This window comes from Orcinus orca, chromosome 1, assembly GCF_937001465.1.
Source record: "Orcinus orca chromosome 1, mOrcOrc1.1, whole genome shotgun sequence".
In the NCBI taxonomy this organism is placed as follows: Eukaryota; Metazoa; Chordata; class Mammalia; order Artiodactyla; family Delphinidae; genus Orcinus; species Orcinus orca.
The window spans coordinates 111,225,845-111,240,521 of record NC_064559.1 but is presented as its reverse complement, the minus strand read 5'-3'; the positions used below and the strand labels follow the sequence as shown (position 1 = coordinate 111,240,521).

General features: G+C 44.3%; 2 long non-coding RNA genes across 2 annotated transcripts in view; both read left to right on the top strand.

Moving 5' to 3' along the window:
- LOC117202083 (uncharacterized) overlaps window positions 1-9,664 on the top strand; it is a 70,907-nt gene extending 61,243 nt beyond the window's left edge. The window contains exons 5-6 of the long non-coding RNA XR_007477768.1: window positions 986-1,194; window positions 9,525-9,664. This is a non-coding gene — a long non-coding RNA (uncharacterized LOC117202083). The remainder of the gene's footprint in view (window positions 1-985; window positions 1,195-9,524) is intronic.
- A 668-nt stretch (window positions 9,665-10,332) lies between these two features.
- LOC117202973 (uncharacterized) overlaps window positions 10,333-14,677 on the top strand; it is a 55,381-nt gene continuing 51,036 nt past the window's right edge. The window contains exon 1 of the long non-coding RNA XR_007477785.1: window positions 10,333-10,471. This is a non-coding gene — a long non-coding RNA (uncharacterized LOC117202973). The remainder of the gene's footprint in view (window positions 10,472-14,677) is intronic.

Genomic DNA, 14,677 nt, shown 5'->3' with positions numbered 1-14,677 from the left:
TGGGAGAAATAGCCATTGAATCAATAATTGTAAAATTTGAGAGTATATATCACACACACATAAAAACATATAAACAGCCTGGTATGTGTAAAGTGTCTTTCTTTGGAGTAATGAACATTTGTTGAGTGCTACCATGTGTCAAGAATTCAATAGTTCTCACTAAAACCCAATGGAGGCAGAGGTACCATTACTATTCTCTCTTTCTAGATGGAGGAGTTGAGGCATAAAATGTCTAAGTAACATGCTCAAGGTCACACAGCAAGTAAGAGGTGACACCATGACTAATACCAGATATGTTTCTATCACCAGTGGATCCATCCTTGGAGTTATATACACACACTTTATTTGCCCCTCCCCACAGACCTGGTAGGTAGGAATAAATGTTCTTGCTTTACTAAATGATGACATGGAGACAGAGAGATTGAGTCATAACTCACCCACAGTCTCACTCTGTGTAATCACGGGCACTCTAGTAAGTGGCAGAGCCAGGGCTTGACCCCAGGTTTGCTCCCAGCAGTGAGCTCTGGACGATGGTCCTAGACAGTGGGTCAGGACAGACCCAGACCCAGATGTAGAAAAGGCTTTCCATATCAACTAGCACCCAGCACAGTGCCTGGCGCTTACTCTCTGTAAGGGTTTGTTGAATAAAATTTAACTTAAGCTCTACTTCAACACTCATAAATTAAGAAACTGAGACTCAGAGAGGTAGGCGATTTGTTTGAGTTTGCATAGCTAGTAAATGCAGTGAACAAAACTGGAATATAAGAAGGCTTTTGCAAGAAGACAAGAGCCTGGTTATTGTAACTGAGGCATGGCAGTATATTCGTATTTATCAAGACAAGCTAAATTGTGTGTGTGTGTGTGAGTGTGAGTGTATGTGTGTGTGTTGAGTGTATGTGTGTGTTTCTATAGTATTACCAAATCTTAGCGGCTGAAAGGTTCATAAAACAAAGGTTTATTTCTTGTTCATGCTTCAACCCTGTAGGTTGATGGGGGACTCAGCTCAACCTGGGCACTCAGGACCTAGGCTGACAAGGGCTCTGCCCTCGTATGATTTCACCATCTCGACAGAAAGCTTTGGAGTTTTCACTGCAGCACGGGAGAAGAGTACGGATAATTGCATACTGGTGCTTAAATGCTTCCACCAGAACAAGACCCCTGTCACTTCCCTTCACTTCTCACTGACTAAAACAGGTAAGGTGACCACTCTTAACTTTTAAGGGGGTGAGCAGTGTAATCCTCCCTTGTGCCTGGAGGGAGCAGAGAACTGGGAATGCTCGTGAGTGCTAACGATGTCTTCTTCAGTGGCCAAGGGTTAGGTGCTTAGGATCTGGAGTTGGACAGTTAGATCTTTGAATTCCATCTAAGACACTTCTTGACTGTGTGATCTTGATTTAGTCTCTCTCAACTGTGGATGCCTCTTCTGTTAAATGGGGACAATAATAGTAACATGTAGAGCACGTAGCCCAGGGTCTGGCACCATGAAAGCCCTCAATAAGTGTTAGTTACATCTATGAGGTCACAACCACTTGGGAAGTATTACAGTAACATTTGTGTTTAAATAGTATAGGCCTGGGGGGCAGGTATGAGGGCAACAAGACCAGACACAGATACATCAGTGAGGAAGCTACTGCAATATTTCAGGCAAGAGATGTTGAGGGTCTACAGCAGGGCAGTGGTTACAGGGAGAGAGAGAACAGATCTGAGGAAATCAGAAGGTAAAACTGGCAGGATGAACAGCGATTCTGAGCTGTATCTTAAGGTTGCTTGTATTCTTTCCATAGTTGGTGGTCATGAGGAGGAGTGAGCACTGTGGCAAAGCCCTAAATGGGGAGAGACTGTTACAGGAGATGGAAGCAGCGATGGGAGCCCGATGCTACTCCCTCTCCACTCCCACTTAACCTAGGTTACACAGGGAGTGGCAGAATGAGAAGCCCTGGAGAGGGTGGTAGGGAGGATGGTGCCTCAGGAAGTGTCAGACTTTAGCTTAGACCACAAGGAAAGAGTACAAGGAATGAGGTTTCCAAGGATGCAAAGGGATGAGAGGAGGATACCTGTGCTGGTAGGAACCCAAGATGAATAAGACAGTGGCATGAATATGTGTTGATGGATTGGTTTGGAGCCAGTACCCATTGGTCTCTACACCCCTCCTAGGAGAGCCAGAGCCTGAGGTCTAAGGTCTGAGTGCTGGCAGTGCCATGGCCACAGGATCTTGTATAATTTCTCCCAGTGGTCCCAGAATCTTACATAATCGCTGTCTGATTAGTGTTTGTTAAGTTGGAAGGGAGACTACCGTTAGGGAAGAGAGAGAGCCTGAAAAGCCCTCTTCCCAGCCAGACCTGAGATTGTCCTATCACCAGTGTTAGACTGAGGACATCAGGCAGTAAGTGTCACCAACATCTGATGCTGGACTATTTTGCAAGTCTATTCTTGTGAATTCCTCTTCAGACATTAAGTGCTGTCACTTTTGTCACTGCCTTTGAGCAGGACAAGGAGTGTCCCTGAGCTGAGGGTTCCTTGGACAGCCTCCATGATATGGAACTAATAGAATTTCTGTGGATAAAACCTTGGGTGTGAGCATATGGAAGGCTCTGCCTGTCACCGTGTTCCAGAACAGCTCTGACCAGACCCTGCCCACACATGTGGGTCAGGGGAGGAGAATGAATGGGTCAGCTCAGCTGAACATCAGTTAGCCTCGTGGGCAGCGCGGAGATAGCCCAGCCTTTCCACTCACTGGTGGCCCAGTTCCTGTCCATTAGCTCTGCAGATTGCATGTGGCCAGTGGTGGCCCGTGGTCCTCTTTTCAGAGTACTCAGTGCCCTGCAGCACTCTCTTCTCTTGTGTTGGATGGTGTTGATGGATAAGGTGAACATACCTAGCAACGTTATCAGTCACACACGGGCTCCTAAATTGCAATCCAAAACCAAGTAAAAATGTTTCTGGATCAACTGTGCCACTGCTCCCCTCCCTCTGTGCAGGTTATAAAGAATCAACTTGCTTTCATCCTTCCTCCCCCAACCTTTATTCTATTTGCTCATTTAAAAAAAGCTATTATGGTAAAATATAACATAAAAATTACCATTTAACCATTTTAAGTGTACAGTTAAGTGGCATTAAGCACATTCACATTGTTGTGCAACCGAATCAACTTGGTTTTAACTTGACTGCCAAGGACCTGGTTTCTATCTTTTTCACATTCCTGCAAATACAAAACTGCATGTAGCAGCTCCGTTGGTCCTCCCTGTGTATGCAAACCATGGGAAGGATGGCACCATGGAAAGTACTCTGAAATGCCATCCTCTGCTTTGTAGGAGTTGGGTACTGTTAGATTTCCTAGGCTCTGGCATTTTGCCTGTTAATTAAATGCCTCTTCTTGAAATGGATCCCCCACCGTGTGGACCCATATGCCATTCAAGGCGTTAAGACCCCTCCCCTCCCTTCATGTGAGAGGATAATCATGCCAAAACTCTTTCATGGTTATAGAAACTGGGAAAACAAAAATAACTCAAAATAACACAATATAACATGTCTATAGTTTAAATTTGTCTAACAAAATTGCAGATTGATAAGCCTTAGTTAATACTATCATTAAAAATTTAAGTTCTCTTGTTGGGAAGCCATCCTATGGGCCTGTGTTTCCTTCTCACTCAGCTTCCTCGTGTTGATAGTTCAGCCCAGTGTTGGGATGAAGTAGGAAAAGGGAGAGGAGAGGGTAACGTGTCAGTTTTGATGTTCCACTAGGGTGGCTTTGCCACCTGGTATCATTTCCCTGTTGAGATTGGAAGTTGACATCTCAACGAGCATAAGGTCTTCACACCTTTCCATTGGGCTGTAACAAGGAGAATCACTCTACAAAGACATTCCGTATCCAGGTAGAACTTCCTTTGGGACCTAGAGGTCAGGAAGTTTGGCAATGTGAGGGAAGCTTAGTTTAGAGAATCTATTCAGCCATTTGTTCAGAAAATCTTAACTGAGCGCCTACCGTTGTACCAAGTTGTGTGTGAGATGCTGGAGTAACTAAGAAGGATCAGGTGATTCCTACCCAGTAACTTCTAGTCCAGGGGGAGGACCCAGTTTATCTGTGTATGGATGACCTTGCCTACCCAGATGCTATGCTTCAGTGCAGGGTGACTCCCATGCTCTGGCACTGCACAGCCAGGTCTCATAAGAAGATGCTCTGAGCTACCCATCTCTGTACATGGAGAAAGACCCAGAGCTTTCTGTTTCATTCACATCTTGATCCCAACTTCCTACTCCATCTCTGCATTTACTTGGGACCTGATCTCCTACTTGATCTTCTTTTCAGGCCCAGGCTTGATGTCAGACTCGGGTTCTTTATCTTGATACTCAAGCATTCTCCTGTGGTCATTATAGTTGTATACTCATATCCTGGATCTCTGCTCTTCTCTGCCCCTGGCCACTTCTTTTTATGACTTAGCCTGGCTCCTTGAACCTCCTCCTTACCTTGATCAGCCTGGCTGGTACCACCTACCTCACCTGGCCCCTTTTCCAGGGGTTAGAAAGCTGTACAACCAATTCTTGAATTACAAATTAGTTTCTCCCTGCTGCCTGGCTGAAGCTGAAACTGCTTTCTTCCTACTCTTAGTAGCTGTGTGCTCAGAGAGTACCATTTTCAGCCCATTTTAGCACAAGTCCAAGGAAAGCATCACAAAAAGAAAAGCAAGTGGTTATATCTGTGTCTGTAGTTACCTATACCTATATATCTTCTTTGATGTCTTCTTGAAGAAACACAGAAGCACTTTCTTTGCTTTATCTCATTTGGTTTACCTTTAAGGCTACTCTACTCCCTATGGGTAATAACCTAGATATAATTGGCAGACATTTTCCCCACTACTTAACACCTGCTAACACCCCATAGGACTAGTGTCCTGTGGAACACACTTTGGGAAAAATGGAGGCAACTCCAGCTGTCTTTCCAGAGATCCTGTGATTGTCATTAAGGTTTAGATTTTCTGTCAAACAAATCAAGGTAGCACCATATGTAAATCACCAAATGTATATGGACCAACCAGTCATTGGTGTCAGATGCGTTAAAATTCTCTTTGACTCTTCATGATTACAAATTATCCTCCACGTGACTATCCGAGTGATCTTTCTAAAGTAAAAATCGGAGCTTTACAGGCTTACCATTGCCTATGGGACAACATCTAAATTCTGGAGAACAAGGTTCAAAACTCATCATGAGTGATTCCTACCTACTTTTCCAGCCTCATCTCTCTCCTGACTCCTATGGACATCTTGGACTCTGTCCAAACCACTTTCCTATGGTTACCCACTATTCCACTCTTTCCTTTGCCTCCCTGCCTTTGCAAATGCCATTTTCTCTGCCTGGGACTTCCTTTTGTCCTTGTGTGCTCCAAGGCTCAGCTCAAATGTCTTTCCTGTAAAAGTCCCCCTTTGCCTTGGTAGGCAGAGCTAAGAGCTTTCTCTCACCTCACATTACCATTTATCATATTCATATCTATTCCATTACTAACTAATTGGATCATGCCTGGTTTTCCCACTTGACTGTGAGCTCTCAGAGGGCAAATACTCTTGTCTTATTCATATTTTTATCCTCAGTGTCTAGCACATAGTAAAAACTTAATATGTGTTTGTTGAAAGAATGATGATTAAATGAAAGAACAATAAAAGTAGAGGATGTTACCGCTTGGTTACAGATTTGTAGCCAGTTTTAAATAGTCCTGGAATGAAAGGAAAATGGGCTTAAAATTGCATGGTCACCAGCTGATTTCTTACCAACAAGGAAAAACATTGAACGAATGAAAAACATAGCTGAATGATGTTATCCTTAGGGAATGGTGAAACTATTCAGAGAAAGATATCAGAGAGGCACCTAGTGTTTTCTCATGAAGGACTTTGATTTTCACCCACATCAAATATTCTCTAGCACCCATAGTTTCTCCTTCTTCTTGCTTCCTTATGCTTTTCAGTAGGTTCAAAAACTCCATGTTAAATAAGAAAATCAAACAAAAACCCTCTACTCATGCTTGAAGTTCTATCTCTAAGATCCATGATAGACCCAATCAGGGTCATCATACGCACATAATTTATTTTGATTTCCTCAAGGCATTGACAGTGTAGCTCATGAAAGCCTTGAAGACAGGATGGAAAAGGTGAATTAAGAGTTATTTGACAATCGAGTTTAAATAAACCTGGTTGTAGATCGGACTTAATCTGGAATCAGGTCTTGGTGACAAGCCAAGCAGCTCTCTTCCATAGCCTCGTCTTCCTGCCACCTCCCTCTTCTGTGTTCTGTCCTAGCCATGCTGGCCTCTTTTCAATTTCTAGGACCTTCTGGGCTTTCCTCCACCAGACCTTTTGCATAAGGCTATTGTCTCCGCCTGGAAACTTCTTCACTTTCATCCTCACCGGGTTGATCCCCACTCATCCCTTACCTCACACATGATTTTCTCCTCCCCAACTAGGTCAAACCCCTCTGTTGTGCTCACAGTCCCATGTACTTGTACTTGTAACACTCATCATGGTTGCAGTTTCTTTTAGTTGTGGGATATCTTGCTCCTTCACTAGACCATAAGGTGATTTTTCTTTTCCCATGTCTGATTTTTCTCACCAGCTTATCCCAGTTCTTATACAGCCCTTGACTTGGATGAACAAATTTATGAATAAGAAAGCTCAGGTCCAAGTTAAGCAAGTACAAGACTCGCAAGTCTGTGGAAGTCTGCCTGGGGTCCAAAGCTGATAGGAGCAAGCAAATAAACCAAGTGAAGGAGTTAGTGCTCAGACAAAGAGAGTTTGCAATGAGTTCCCTGGACTAAGGTCACATTTGTTGATGTTTCTTTAAAAGCTCCAGGTTGGCCTTATCCTTCCTAATAGATGAGAGGATCTGTCAGTATGTTGGATTATGAGATTAAGATTCATATAGAACCCAACATCAGTGATCATTCAAGTTATTGAGCATCTCTTATTAGTCTCATGCTCTCGCCTCTAGGGGGAGCTCAAGGCTTCCCCCTCCTCTCACAGGGTGCTCAAAATAGAAGGGGTGGGGCTCTTAGTGGAAGGAATAATGCAATTATAAATGGAGCTGGACTGAGCAAATGCTCTTATATTCACCCCTTTCCAGTTTGCTCTTGTGTTCTTTTCTCTTTCCTTTTCTTTTTCTTCCCTGCTGTGTTTGCCATCAGATGGGCTTGTTTGAGTTCACAGAAGTCCTGCTAGGGTCAAAGGTGCTCCTGTTCAGGTTGCCAGGGTGGGAGACATTATAGGGATTTGGAGGCCAAACCTATAATTAGGAGTAAAGATCAAGCTTTTGCCTGGTGCATTCTTGGTGTCTTTATTCCTTAGGCTCTCATCATGGTGGCGAGCAGCAGGTAGAAGGTATAGCTAACACATCAGTGAGCCAGGCACTGTGCTAGGCTCTGAAATAACACGATGAGTTAGACATAGTTCCTGCCCACAAAGACTTTAAGTCTCACTAGTCAGTAAGCCACATGCCTGTGTTTAAGCTAAATAATCACTGGTAAAATGGGAGATGGAGGAGTCCTGGTCTAATAATAGTGAGAAAACAACAAGACAAAACAAAAAACTAAGCAGTTGTAATTTACCATAAACTTGAAAGGAAAATCTAGAGTGATGTGGGAGCTGAAAAAGTTTTTGTAATTTTAGGCTCCATTGATAGATATATACTATGTGGATCAAAGGAGTTAATAGTCCTATTGTAATTAGTGCTGGCCAGTCCACATCTGGAGTATTGTATTTCCTTCTGGACACCACATTTGAAGAGGAACATGGACAAATTAGAGTGTGTCCAGAGAGGGTTGACCAGGATAGTAAGGGGGCTGGAAACCCTTTCATACAGGGATGATTGAAGGACCTGGGAATGTTTAGCCTGGGAAATAAAAGACTTAGGTGGGGGACATAATAGCTATTTTCAAAAATTTGTCATATGGAAACGGGCATGGGCCAGTTCCATGTGTTATTCCAGAGAACACTTCCTAGGGACAATACTTGGGTGAATGGGTAGAAATGTTGGGGAAAGATTTTTAGTTTAATACGAGGAGAAACTTTCTAGCATCTAGGCCATCCAGCAGTGGACTGCACATCCTCTTTTCTTAGCACTTCGCTTTCTTGTGTCCTTTTCTGCCTCTCCTTGTCAGGGTCAGAACTGGTTTGCATGTTCCCCATTCTTCCCTAACAATCTCAAATCTCTGATCCTTCTTGGTCACCCTAATGGAATGAAGTCCTAGAATTTGCTTCTATGTGAGTGAAACTAGCTCTTGACAACTGACACTCTGCTAAGCACTTTATAGAGGTGATATTGAATGCTTACTGCAAAGGTATGGGGTAGATAAAATTATCAATTTTATATAATTGTCTGTTTTACAGACAGAGAAACAGCTTAGACAACTTGCTCAAAGCCACAAACCTGATGCTATGGACTGAATGGTGTGCCCTAAAATTTATATGTTCAAGCCCTCACCCTCAATGTGACTGTATTCCAAAATGGGGCCTTCAAGGAAGCAATTAAAGTTAAATGAGGTCATAAGGGTGGGGCCCTGACCCAACAGGATTAGTGTCCTTATGAGAGCTCTTCTTCACCCCACTCTCTTTCTGTCTTTCCCACCATGTGAGGACACAGTAAGAAGGCAGTCATCTACAAGCCAGTAAGGGAGCCCTTGGCTGGCACATTGATCTTGGACTTCCCAGCCTCCAGAACTGTGAGAAAATACATTTCTGTTGTTAAAGCCAGTCTATGGTATTTTGTTATGGCAGCCTGAACTGGCTAATACAGCCAGTCAGTGGGAAAGCCAGGATTTGAACTCAGGAATTCTGCTTCCATAGACTAGTCCCCTACACACCCTACTATGCTTGCCTCTCCCCTACCAAAATATAAATTCATAAAAAAATAAACAAAAGAAACCAGGTGGATTAGGAGTCTGGACCAATGTGGACTAATGGAACAGGGTGCTTGTTTTTTTTCCAGTGAATAAGGGGCAGAAGTGTAGGGCAGAGATAACATGTAGCTTTTGTGGGTGTGTCAAGGACAGTGATGTTCAGTGTGTTCTCCAGGATCTATCACTATTTGCTACCTGAGCTGTGCACAATGTCTTTGTTCAAAGAAAACAGTACTCAGATCCACCCTGTAGTCCAGATGGTCTGCACATGTCACCAGACTGAGAGCCCTCTTTATTTAGTGGCACAGTTAGGATTCTGATTTAAACATTGCCCTTCTTTTTCTGACACTCTCCCCTCATTCCACTGGGATCTGGGTATTCCATTTTCATCACATCTTTATTGCTTTACATAGGACAAAGGCTTTTATAATGAATAACAAAATTGAAAAGCTTTTTCCTCCTAAAAGCCTCTATAACTCACCAAATACACACAAACCACAACCCAATAAAGCCATGATTAAAGTCTATGTAGAATAAATCTCTCAATGAGTAGCATTTTGAGTTATGTTACCAGAAGTCATCCAAACCCTTTGATGTATGTTGGGCCCTCTTGCTTATAGACCTCTGTCCTATCATCACTTTCCCCAGCCATGAATATTATGCCTGTGTGATTTCTCAGTGGAGAAGGAGTCTTGTCTAATAGGAGGCACAGGGGGAAGGCTTCCTGGAACATGTGGAGAAAAATAAGGAAAATGACCCAATTGAAAGGTAAATCCAGAAACAGAAAATCAACACCAAACGGATAGTTTTCCCAGCTGGACTCCTTGCTTGTACTGAATCCAGAGGCTGCTGGAATAAGACTGATTTAGAGGGAATTTTGCCCACATTTTTGTCTTCTGGCTCTTGTTCTGTGTAGAATCATGTTGTTTAAAAACAAACAAACAAAAAACCAACAACAGTAACCAAACAAACTTCAATCTCTGAAACAAAATATTTTCCAGATAAATCTATATTTACGACCTAAAACTGCAAATCTCTGACACCGAATGATGCCAACCAATGAACTTCACCGAGTTATCTAAATATACAATTTCTGGTATATGCATACAGCATTCATTTGATTCTGTTGCTTCCAGCAACTATTAATTCAGGGAGAACTAAGTGGCCATCTGTTCTGATAAACTTTAAGTAGCTTGAATTCTTCACAATTGCTCCTAGCAAAGCTTCTCTTAGGGCAATTGAAAGCCTCACTTTTTTGTGTGTGTCCATGATATTTTACTCAAAATCGTGATATTTTTGCTTAATGGATAAAAGAGATTGTAATGACAGCAGCAACTGTTGTAGATCCATAAAGGAGCCGACTAAAGAGAGAAGGAATCGAACTGGTTGTTATTTTTAAATGACATTCTTCAAATATAATAAACTGTGAATAAACTGTATATTGCCCTTTAACGGTGAGAGCCAGAGGTGGAAACTCCACATATCGCCACCAAGGGATCTGGTTTGAGGTTTTCAAATGCTTGAAGTGACTCCTGACATGGTTTGGCTATGAAATTCATCTGCTTAAAGCTGAAGGGAGACAAACTCTGAGACAGGTGAGAGCTACTTGTTTTATACATTTAACTGTGACATTTTTCATTTTTACAGCCATTGCTGAGAGTTATATCAAGTGTTATGTAAATTGTCCCGGGTACAGTAAAAACAGCCCCTCTGGGAAGTTTTAGGACAGTCCACAATGTCTGACGCTGATGAGAATGACTTTCATCTCTCTGTTACGAAAACAAAGAAACTGAGGGTCAGAGAGGAGAGGAAGCTTGCTCAGATTTATTTTGCGAGGGAAAGACTCTGCATCAGGCCTCCATTATGGTGCTTTGCTCGCCACTAACTTTTTCACAAGTAGGATGAGCCTGGTGCTGTGTGGCTGGTGCCTTTCTCTCTTTCTGTCTCAACGCCCAATACAGCTTCGAGGCCTGACTCTTGCGACCCTACCTCCGCCCCGGGCTTCTCTTTGGGATGAGTTTCCACCTCCTTGAGACTTGGTTGTAGCCCCCATCGCATTCTTCCCAACATGATATTAGTTGGGTCTGCCCCTTTCTGACTTCTCCCTACCAAAGAAGGACAGCAGCACTGACCTTGTGGGACAGCAGCTCAGGAGTATAAGACAGAGGTTAGATTCCCAGTGGCTGGAGCAGAGCCAGGACTGTTGTACCCAAGGCCAATTTGGACTCTAAGAACTAAAGAGATGAGTCTGGTTAAAGTTCCCAATGGAGAACTGAGGTCTAGACCAAGGGGAGGCCATATGTGGTCTATGACCCTGATACTCAAGAGTGTGGTCCCCAGAGCAGCTCATGGGCATCACCTGGGGGCTAGTTAGAAATTCAGGATCTCAGCCTCCTATCCTTTATATATTGAATTAGATCCCCAGGTGACTCAGGTGAACATTAAAATTTGAGAAGCACTTCCCTGGAGAACCCAGGGCAGGATCAGGGTCAGGGGCCTGGGGCCAAGGGTTTAGAACTCGGTAAGGATGTGAGAGGAGGTCAGGAATAAGCAAGAAGAGGCCAAGGTGAGGGGGCAGGGTGATTGCTGCCAATACCAGGGGGTGTTTGAGCCTGCTATCATGGGCTGTGGGTGTGTGGCTATAGATGTATCTAGACTAAAAGCTGAAAGAAAGACCAAAATCCTCTATCCAGCCTCCAACTCAGACATAGAGTCCTGGAGGACAGGGGGCCCCACTTACCCTCTGTCTACTCAGGGCCTAGCAAGACACCTGTATGTCATTGATGTGCAGTTGGTCTCTGCTCAACTGAATAAGTCCCCTCAGTCTCTCCTGTCAGTCACACAGCTTGGGTGATTATAGTGGAGAGGTGCCACTGATTCTGCATTTCCCTCCGGAGTTTCCTGGTGAGATAAAGATATTTTGGTATCTTCTGTAGCAAAAATCACCCTGCTGGATCAGAGAGGAACCAGCATTGGATTCCTTGAGAGTCTAGGCAGTGCCCCAGAAGGCCCAGGCTCCCACCTGGGTAGTGACCCATCAACGTGCCAATTCTGCAAAAAGGAAAATAAGCCTGCTGATTCTTGCTATTATCGCTGAAAAGTTCCTGCCTAGATGCCAAGTCCAGAGCCTTGCTGTGTACCTGGGAATCATTACTGCCAGCCTCTGCAGAACCTCAGGAATGAGCTCTGCTTGCAGCAGTCTTCCACTGGCAAGAGTTAACGCTAGGTGCAGCTGAAAGAATGTGAAGGCTGGAGAGCCAGCTCGGGGGATTGCTGTTGCAATCAGAAGACGGCCCAAGTCCGATTTCCAGAGTCCTTTGAAGGGATGCCAGCTCGGACACATGTTTCTAATTATCATATGCAACCTCTAGACAGTGTGCAGGTTGCACTTTCATTATGTCAAAGTGAAAGGAATGGTGAGGACGAGATGAAGGGGAAAGAGGCTGCCAGGCCGGATGGAGACTGCACTTAGCCATGGCACCAAATGTCAGCCAGGGCATCGAGCTGGCCTCCAACCCAAGTCCGTACCTGGAGCCAGCAGTGCATGGTGCCCACTCTGGGGACCTCTCTTTTTCTTACTTATTTTGAGTCATGGAAACCCAGCTGATAAGCCTGGAGGAAGCCCCATATTCACAAGCTGTTTGACCAGCTCTTCGGCATCTGGTTGAATACAAAGACTGTGTGGACAGCATACGGGGACCTTACGTCCACCCACGGGATTTCACACTGTTATTCTCTGAGTTTTCCCAAGGTCTGTGTTTGTAGGAGAAGCTGGTTCCATGGCCAGTTTGTAGTTCAGAATGAGGTGAGAGAATAGGGGCGGCTCTTCTTTCTCTCCCATCCAGAGCTGGGCAACCTCGTGTTCGGGTTTCACCTTGTTTGTAGATCTGGAAGAAGTCCCAGCACAAACAATAATTTCGCTCAACTTCTTTTTCCAAACAGTTCAGAAGCTGTTTCCTTTGGAAAGTCTTCCCCGGTTTACTCTTTCCACCTGATTGCTTCTTATCACTGTGGCCATCGTCCAGAAGGTTTATTTGCAGTGATTCGTCTGTTGCTCTGTGTTTTTAAGTCAGTGTGTGGGTGCGTGTGAGTGAGGAATGTACACGTCCTGGCTGCTTCAGAGCTCTCAGGGGCTCTCTTTGTGTGTGTATCTGTATATTGTGGCTATATGTGGGCATCGATGTATATATAGCTGTAAGTGTATTTACCTAAGTTTTAAACACAGTAATTTACTATGTGCCACACACTGGACTAAGTGCCTTTCAACTCAACAAAGTGGGTGCTATCATCATCATCCGCATTTTCCATGTAAGAAAACTGAAGTGCAGGGAGTGAAGGTAACTTATCCGATATCACCCAGCCCAGCTAGTGGTGAGGCCAGGGTTTGACTGTGGCGGTCTGTGCTCTTCATCATGACACCAACCTTGGAAAGCTGCTTGGATGACTCCCAGGCAGTGGCTTCAGGAAAGACCTTGCCTTCAACTCAGACCATTAACCCATTTACTGCTGACACAGGGCGGGCACAGATGGGATGGGGTGGTGGTGGAGAAACAGATGGGAGCTAACTTCCATCTTAATTACCCTGGTTGAATGCCCGCCACAGGCAAGGTTGGGCCAGGTGCTGAGGGAGCACAGATGGAGCACTTCCTTGATTTTAAGGAACAGGCCTGGGTTGGAGGGATTCTCCTCAGGCTGCTGCTGCGAGAGGGCCCACCCATCTTCATCTTGGCCCTGGGGCCCCTGAGCCATCTCCACAAATCCAGGTGAACTTTGAGAAGGTCAGAGCTTTCCAGTTGCAGACGCAAGTGAATTGGAGCAAAACAGAGCCCACGTGCTTGACACGTGGAAACTCTCAAAGACAGGGGCATGGACATATATGCACTACCAAACGTAAAATAGATAGCTAGCGGGAAGCAGCGCATAGCACAGGGAGACCAGCTCGGTGCTTTGTGACCACCTAGAGGGGTGGGATAGGGAGGGTGGGAGGGAGGGAGACGCAAGAGGGAAGAGATATGGGAACATAAGTATATGTATAACTGATTCACTTTGTTATAAAGCAGAAACTAACACTGCATTGTAAAGCAATTATACTCCAATAAAGCTGTTAAAAAAAAAAAAAAAAGACAGTGGTTTATAAACTTGCCAAGGGCTGGGGAAGTAAACACATCCCAGAGAGCCAGGGAGCAGCTCTGTGGCAGTGATGCGCGCAAACAGAAAGCACAGCCTTCCGGTGCTCTCCTTAAGGTGGTCTTGGTTTTAGAACCCAGAGGCTTGCTCAGAGCTAATCCACATGAACTGCTTAGTGCCGTGCTTGTGGAGAGCAAGCTCTTAGTAAATGCTGATGGTCGCTATCAGCATTGCTTGTCACAAAAGGAACCTGTGATACATCTGTAAAGCTGTCTGTTCACGAACCTCCTTGCCTTGTTGAAAGATGTCCACCCCATTCTAACAAACTTTCAGGGTTTCTCAGCCACCTCTACTTTTCAACACTAAAATTTATTATATACTTCTTAGGTGTGTAAATATATATATATCTACACACATGTATATTACTATTATTATCCCCATTTGACAGATGAAAAATTGAAACTCAGAGAAGCAAAGCGACTTGCCTAAGGTCACACAGCCTAAGCAGAAGTACTTTGCTTGTCTGATTCCAAATCCCATGCTCTTAACCATTACACTAGAACCTCTAGAATCTAGGTGGCCTTCCCGAGCCCAGATTCAAGCAGAATCTGGGCTGAAGAGCTGCTGTTCTTGATCTTACCCTTTGGGGTCTGGCTGTGCCACACCTGTATTCC